Genomic DNA, 8,870 nt, shown 5'->3' with positions numbered 1-8,870 from the left:
ATCTCGATATCATCTATCATCGGTCTCGCTACTGCTCTGGGTCTGGGAAGGACTCGGGAGTGTCGAGTGTAGATGGGCACATCGGCTGGAACACACTGCTCTAGCCCAAACTGCCTCCGTACTTGGTCAAAGTAGAATGCGACTATGATGTGGGGATATCGTCCTCTCAGTAGGCGGTTCCTCTGTAGGCATGCTAACTGTCTCTCCATCCCATCCCATCTGTGCATCCGCAGATATGGTCTCCACACGGTCACCTCAGCTGTCAATTTGTCAACTATCATTCTCCAATACAATAGATCTCCAAATCTCCACTCGCTGGTAAGTGGATAAGCAAATACCCTAGGTCACTCACTAGCCGTACTCATCGAATAGCCGACAGGCCTGGTGCATGTAAAGTGCTCAAATATCCACACCTACAGAAGTGTGCATGTCATCAAGCTGCAACCCTGTCCAAAAACATACTCCTCGAGGCCGTGATAGAGATGTGCAAGCATACTCCGACCCTAGGCATATACTCTCCTGTGTCTCTCCATAGCTTTGATGCACCATGTGAGACCCCCATGCATGTGTGTACCTCACCCGTTAGGGCAAACAGCTAGTGCAATGATGGCTATCATAAGACGTCTCATGAGGGGCAACTCTCCTGTAGGATGTAAGAGCCAGCTGACCATGATACGACCTCTCGTCTCACTCAGCATGACTCTCCCTATGCAATATACCTGCTCCCTCTGATGATCCTCTACTGACCGATCGGTCTCATATGTCACGGTAGCTCCTCTGATCGGTAGGCGAAGAATGTGGTACACATCCTCAAGTGTCACCGTCATCTCCCCTACTAGAAGCTGGAACATGCATGTGTCAGGATCCCATCGCTCCATGAGTACCATCAGCATCGCGGGATGAAATCGGATGGCCGGCATAAGAATCATAGACCACAAACCTACTATCGACAATGTGTCTCTCTCTACCTGAGTAAGTCGGGGAATCTGATCTCACAAACTGCGAAGAATCTGCCCCGCCATGTGCTCTCTCATGTACGGGAGACCCTGCATCACAAAAAAATAACTATAATCAGTACTCAATCATCAAAAATCATTCATGCAAACTGTCGAACATCGTATGCTAACCCTCGCATCTCTCGCCAAGTCCTGATTGGGACCATGGCGCCCTGTCAGGGACCATGGCGCCCTGAGGGGACCATAGCACCCCACAGGGACCAGGGTGCCCTATGTGGGACCCACGGGCGGGTTCCAAGGCCCGCAAACGATCACAGAAAGTCAAATGCAGAAAATCAAAAGTCAAAGTTCAGTCAACTCACCTCGTCCAGTGGCTCGTCGTCGATCACGGCCTGTCGCATGATCTCAATCGTCGTGGGACGCTCCGGTTGTCGTGAAGGCATGATGATGGCTATGTGGGCTCCACTGCAATGAACAGTACTCAGAATCAACAAAGTGACAAATGCAAATGACACTTTCAAAGGTATATACTTTCATTCTTTTACATTTACTTTCAAAACCCTAATTTTCCTCTATCACTCATTTCATCATAACTTGAGTTTGGAAGATACGATTTTCGAACCGTTTGTTGCGTAGGAATCGTATTTTCATTCCCCTACTCTCGGGATGTTCCAAAAAGTGCTCTGATGAAGCCTTTTTAGTGAACACCCCTCATCAATACTCTCTTACACAATTTGTCGTAAGTAAACATGCTACCCTGTTTCACCTCCCTAATAAGCAAGTCAAAACAGGGGGGGGCATATAGCTACTCGCAAATTTCATCAATTTCCTTAGTAAGCATTAGGTGATTTTGTGATCTAACGTGTGTTTTGTAGGGTACGGTTCCTAACTGTGTACTGTAGATACTGCTGGGGGCTTCGTCTGACAACTTATGGATATATCCTTTTTCAAATGATGTTTACTTTCTGTACTTTAGCTTGCATATGCACGTAGTACTCATATGACCGCTAAAGTGGGGGCTAAATGTAGCATCGTAAATTGTACGCACTTGCTAAGGCAGTACAATTTCACACCTAGTTTAGCACCCGCCTTGGCGCGGTTTGCATTTTGCATTGTATTTCCCCTTTAGCACTTAATTAATCAAATTAATTAGGTCTAAGGTCCTATTTCATCATCCTTCACATCATAAAGTCGGGCCCTTTCATTAAAGTGTGCCCCTTTTCATGTGATTCCTCCAATGCATCATCTAATCGAAAACCCTAATTAAGTCCTATTTTGAACTTGGGGGCTTGATTTCGGGGGTCAAAACATCTCAAAATCACCTGTAACTTCGGGATTCTCTCTAAAATCATCATATCTGACAGCCCTGAAAATTTGGTGAAAAGTTGTTGGGACCATGGCGCCCGGAGTGCACACGGTCCCGGACATTTTTCCCGAAATTTTAGGAGTGCGATCCAATCATAAAATAAAGCTTAACCCCAAGAAATTGGCGGGATATTCAATCTCTAGGTCGGCCAAAAGATGAAATTGCGACCTAGGGTTTCATACATAAGAGCTCTCTTTCTTCATTTGAAGGGATGGGAATTTTGTTTTTAGGAACCTCATATGCAGCGAAAGAGCAGATCTTTGAAGACTTCAACAACTTACAACATCCCTCTATCAAGCATTTATCAATTCCATTCATCCATTTAAGGCTTGGAAGACATTGAAGAACAATAGGAGATTACCGACTGAAGATTGGCTTGTACCCCTCCCTTGAGGGTTGGGTATGATTTCATGTTGTTTTCATGTCTTTGCATAAGCTTCAATATCTCATTTATTCATGCTTTAGATCACTTTGTATCTTGATTTAGAGCATTTACATTATCATTTACAAGCAATTAGGGTTTACTTTCTGGGTTGCTCTAGTTTGCTTACTTGCATTTTAGATCTTGCACACACACAAGGTCTGCACACACATTACTTTTACAATACAACTTGGCTATTCGTGGAGGTGGAAATCACCGAAGCAAGGGTTTGACTAAGGCAAAACCCTATATAGCCACCCAAACACCTTTTCAGATATAAGTGCAGGTTTCGGGACTCGGACGACGCCGCAGGTTACAGATCCGGGAAATGCAGGTCGAGACAGCACTCCACACCAAATTGCAGAGCAGAATACCAGGACAGGGATGTGGGGCGCCCTGTTCCTATCAGGACAGGGGCACTGGGCGCCCTGGTCCCTGGGATAGAGGCGCTGGGCGCCCTGGTCCTCCTGACAGACAGCATTTCAGACAGTTTTCCAGAGTGCAAAACAGCAGTTTCAGGTGCAGAATCAGGACAGTGGTGCCCGCGCCCCGTCCCGAACATTTCCACTCAGATTTTGACTCTGGGTACGCATTTGCATTTTTGTTTTATCTTGGTATTTACAGCTTTCCATTGTTTAAGTTCAATTCTGCAATCTTGTTATTAGTTCATACTTACATTCTAGGGTTTGGAATTGGACTTGCATAATTTTACCTTTCAATTACAACAAAGGAATAGAAACCCTAATAGGTAGCCCGTGGCTCTCTCTTTCACAAAAAGAAGTAGCCAATTGTGCGATACCTCTAGGCTCTTTCGTATTCCGTAATGTGTGATAAGAGGTAGGATTAGGGCATGTTAACCTAGTCTCGCTTTTTCCCCCACACACTGAGATTGCATCAGGTACAAAGACTAAAGGTAATATCTTTCACTTGAATGTTGGTGGTACCTAAAAGTTATTTGATTTCTCAGATTGATGAAAGTTGGTTATGGCATAGAAGAATGTGTCATGTAAATTTTGATTGCATGGTTAAGATACTTTCTACTCAAGTAGTGAGAGATCTACCAAAGTTAATGAAGCCTTCTAATCCGGTATGTAAGGAATGTTAATTAGGGAAGCAGACAAGAGTTACTTATAAGAGAAAACAATATAATTCTAATGGATTTTTGGATCTTGTACATGTTGATCTGTGTGGTCCTTCTAGAGTAAGAAGCTTGCAAGGTTACAAATATTTAATGTTGTTGATTCATGATTATTCAAGAATGATATGGGTTACCTTCTTAAGGGAGAAGTCTAAAGCATTGGATAAGTTCAAGATTTTCAAAGTTATGGTTGAAACTGTGACTGGATTGAAGCTAAAGTGTCTGAGATCTAACAGAGGTGGAGAATTCACTTCCAGTGAGTTTAATGCATATTGTGAAGAGCATGGAGTTAAGAGACAGTTATCTGCTCCTAGGACACCACAACAGAATGGTGTTGTAGAGAAAGAATAGAAAAGTTCAAGAAGCTCCTAGAACCATGATGATTGAAGAAAATGTTTCAAATGTGTATTGGAGAGACGATGTGAGTACTGTAGTATACACTCTTAACCAGATAAATTTCAAAGGTGATACTGGTAGGACTCCTTATGAGTTATGGTTTGGTCATTGCCCCTACTATTAAATATTTTAGAATTTTTAGAAGTAGATGTTATATCAAAAGAAATGAAGATATTGGAAAGTTTGATGCTAGATGAGATGAAGGATTTTTTCTTGGTTATTCTTTTTGGTGTAAATAATTATTCATCATGGATATTATTACACTTTACTTAAGTTAACTAAGGATAATGCATCTCATCGTAGTTTGGATATGAGACACTTAGGGAAGTGTGCACATAGGGATGTAGCTTGCAAGAGAAATTCCACCTTTTGTGGTCTTATCTTGCTGTTACACTCCACATTCGTTGGGCCATCCACCTCTTGTGGAATATTATATTATTTCTCCTACCTAACCCTACTTTTTCTTACATACCCTTGTTTCTCATTGAACTGATAACTCAATGATGAACGAATAGTACCAAACCGGTACTGAGAGTGGGGGGTGAAAGTACAGACAAAATACAGTCCTAAACCGGTTCAACAGCAATTACTCTAAATGACTAGCAAACAGTGACACCGGTTTGAAGCAGAGTGCAATCGGTAAAACCTAGAACAACTAAAACAATCATAAACTGGTTACTCACTTAGCTTTCCACTCAACTCAAAACTACACTACCATTTCACCCTTATGCATGAACAAGCAATCTATCATCATATCTTCACAACAGCTAGTTCAACATGTTTTATTGACAGGCATAAAACACATGACCATCATATGCTTAACAGGCAATAACAAAGCATCACAAGATAAAAGCATCACACATGACACACATATTTTTCACGTGGAAACCCAACTGGGAAAAACCACAGTGGGGATGAATACCCACAAGCTTGTTGTTGAACTCTTTGGAAGTTCGCTCTGTTAGGAGCCTTGTCCTATTAAAGATAGATACAATAGGTTCTGTTAGGAACCGATCTTGTTAGGGATCACCCGGTTAAGGGATGGCTACAATACCCGGTTAAGGGTTAAACCTTGTTAGAGGATTTCAAGAACTCAATAGCTAAAGGATTTCCAGAGCTCTCTAGCTTTCCAGATCTCAATAACTTTGAGTTACCCTATTAAGGGATTTACAACAAGTCGGTTAAGGCTACCCTGTTAGGGGATTTTCCAACTGTTGAGGTGGTTAGAGATCAACAGGTATTACAATGATTTGGTAACAGCACTCAATGCCAATGTAGATCCACTTAAGCTCCTCTTCACCTTCTGCACTTACACTCTGCAGGTATCACTTCTCTCCTCTGGTCTGGCAAGAATCACGTATCCCTTCTCTTGGATACTCACACACAACTTTTGCCAACAACCCTAGAAAGAGTCACAACATCGACCTTATAGAAAACAGTTAGGTCGGAAGCATAAACCCTAAACCCTAAACCTGTTAGGTTAACGAATTCAAACAGTTCAATCCTGACCGTTGAGAACATTTCATTAATTGCAATAGTCTTGAACCAATCTCAAGACATTCTCCATTGTCCATTTTCACTGATTTCATGGCAGCTGATAACCCATCACACATTATCACCATTTTACAGACTTCGCACATTCCCTAGGTAAATAGGAACAATCTCCTTTATGCAAGATCCTTCACGCGCACAAGGCTGGCGTGGCAACATGATCTGTTCTTCATTACAATGCTAACTCATCACACAATGTCACCGGTTGAGCCATACAGGCTTGAAGCACTTCAATCGGAAACCCTGAAGTTGAGACTACCAACCGGTAGTCATACAACGCTTCCATGTGCCAGTTCCCATAACCATATGCCAGTTCACCTTGAACAAGCACACCACTTCACTTTGGCACAAATGTCGGTTCACAGTGTTATACCAGTTCTCACATATGTCGGTTCATACCTCTTCAACATATTAACATCGATGACAATCATACAATGTCATTATGTCCACATACCGGTTCACATAATGCCAACATGAACCACATGTCATGATTGTGTGCTCACATATCCATATGGCCTTGCCTATATAAGCAGGCCCATATTCATTGTATTGGTTAATCCAGTTGATCATTTGCATATTGATGAGAATACAGTTGTTCTTGTCATACTTTTGTCTCTCTTTTGTGCTTTTCATTGTGCCCTTGGTCTTGGCAAAATCTCACATGGTATCAAAGCCATTGGGGCTTCATTGATTGGTTTTGGGAGACATCTTGGAAGGCTTCAATTTTTGGATCTGAGGTACTGCGCGTTTTGGAGGCATCCTAGAGCATTTTCGACCTCACCATTGCGTCTGGAAGGCTATATCCATAAAAATCGAGTATAAAATCGACATATTTTGGAGGAAGTTGATTTTTGGGCTTGGAGGAAAAATTTAGCCTATTTGGGTAAATATCATACAGATTTTTTCACAATTTTTTTATAAAATATATATATATATATATATTAGGTGCAGGAGGATTTTTTTTAAAGTTTTTTTTGGGTTTCAGGGGGGTTAATTAACCCCACCCTCGAACCACAGAGTACCAAGTGGTTTTTCTGCAGAGGTCATACCCTACGCAGACAGCAGGGTCGTACCGCCTGCCGACCACTGTTGTACTGTCGATCTCCTCCGTGCTACTTCTCGATCTCTGTTGCCCACAACGTCCTCTCCTCTGTGCTGCTCCCCGGTGGCCCCCACAAATCCTTCCTCCGGCGGCCCCGGTAGAGCCTGCTCTAGCAGCCCCCGCAGAACTAGCCACTAGTGGCCCCGAAGTCCCTACTCTGACAGCCTCGACAGTGACCGCAACTACCTTCTGCCAGCAACCAGGCCCTCTAGCCACCAACCTACTGGGCCCCGTCTGCATTCACCCTGGTGTACCATGCCTGCGACGTGGAAAGAGGCCACTGGCTCATGGAAAACCCTCTGACACGTCATTCGCCCAGTCAGCGCCATGTCAGCCTTGTCTATACGGTCAGCCAAGGGGTGCAATGACCATTTTGACGATCATACGGCTGTCAAATTTAACACAGTGCTTTGTTGACATCAGCCTGCATCAGCATCTTTTTTAAAATTTTAGACCCCTCTCCGTTGAGTAGTTTGGTTTTTTGGGTCAACTTTGGAGGCTCATAACTTGCTCAATTTTGCTGCTTTTTGGGTGCAATTTTTTTTATTTGGGCTAATGTTTCGTGCTCTCCACAGTGGTGTGGTTATTTTTTGATTTTGGTGCATAGGTTTTTCAGAATTTTTGGATTCTCTCAGCTGTACCTATCCAATCATCAATTTTGCAACTTCAAAGGCTTCGTTCGGACTCATACAACCTCCTTTTCAAGTGTCATTTTTTTTTAAAGTGCATAATTTTTTGTCTACTTTCATAATCTATGATCAGTTTGCAAAGATTTTGAGTAGATATTGTACTTTCAGATATTGGTCCTTTTTGGCCTACTTGGTACTTGTAATTTGCTTGGATCTTAGTTTAGATCTCTTGCATTATCAGTTGAGTCTCCTTTGGCCTCATTGAGGAAGTTGTAAAGTTGAAATCATAAGTCCACTTTGCCATTTTTTGCAAGTGACCCATTGTGCATGCACTAAGTATAAAGTGCCAAATCATCATTTGGGGGGGGGGGGTTCTTTGATTGAGTGAATTTGGGGGGGTGTCTTGTGTGATTATGCCTCTCTTTCCTTGTGCTCTTTCATTTTTGTTTCTATGAGTCCTCATAAATTTCCACCTTTAACTACACATAACTATGCATCTTGGAAAATTAAAACATGGAGCAAATTAATGGAAAAAGGACTCACACAATACATAGATGGAACAATAGCAGCACCACCTGATCCTAAGGCCGATCCTAATGCTCAGTTAGAATGGCTCACTAAAAATTACATGGCTCTTGGAAATTTGTGTATGTATCAGATGACCTCATTTTTCACATTGAGAAGTGTTCTACAATCAAAGAGGCTTCGGAAATGTTTCAAAAATTGTATGGTCAAGTTGATGAAATCAGAGGTAACAAGATTGGCAATGAGCTCACCAACTTGGATCCCAAGAGTTTTGATACAATCCAATATTATGTCACCAAAGCAAATGAGCTAAGAGATAAGCTTAAGGATTGTGGAATTGACAAAAAGGATGCTCAGTTGATATTCAACTTGTTGGACAAGCTTGCACCTGAATACGCAACATTTATATCTAGCTTCCAAACTCATTGTTTGACAGTGGGGAGTTCCTATACTATGCCTACATTTGATGCTTTCATAGAAATGTTGATACTGGAACAATCTAAGTTGTTGAACATGGGGCTTCTCAAGTCTTCAAAGTCCAAGGCTTTGGTGGCTAATCAAGGGAGTCAAGGGAGTCAAGGCAAAGATTCCAACAAGAAGAAGAAGAAATCTACGTCAAAGCCACAGCAGGAAAAAGGACAATCATCCTCTCCATCACAAGGCGATTTTTCATCCTCTTCCAAGAAGGGGACTCCACCTAAGAAGAATAAACCAACTTGTTCTTATTGCAAGAAGTATGGTCATGATGAGCATCGATGTCAATCCAAGCAAGTTGATGAGTTGACA

This window comes from Cryptomeria japonica, chromosome 2 (genome assembly GCF_030272615.1).
Source record: "Cryptomeria japonica chromosome 2, Sugi_1.0, whole genome shotgun sequence".
NCBI classification, from domain to species: domain Eukaryota; kingdom Viridiplantae; phylum Streptophyta; class Pinopsida; order Cupressales; family Cupressaceae; genus Cryptomeria; species Cryptomeria japonica.
Note: the sequence above shows the minus strand (reverse complement) of the source record.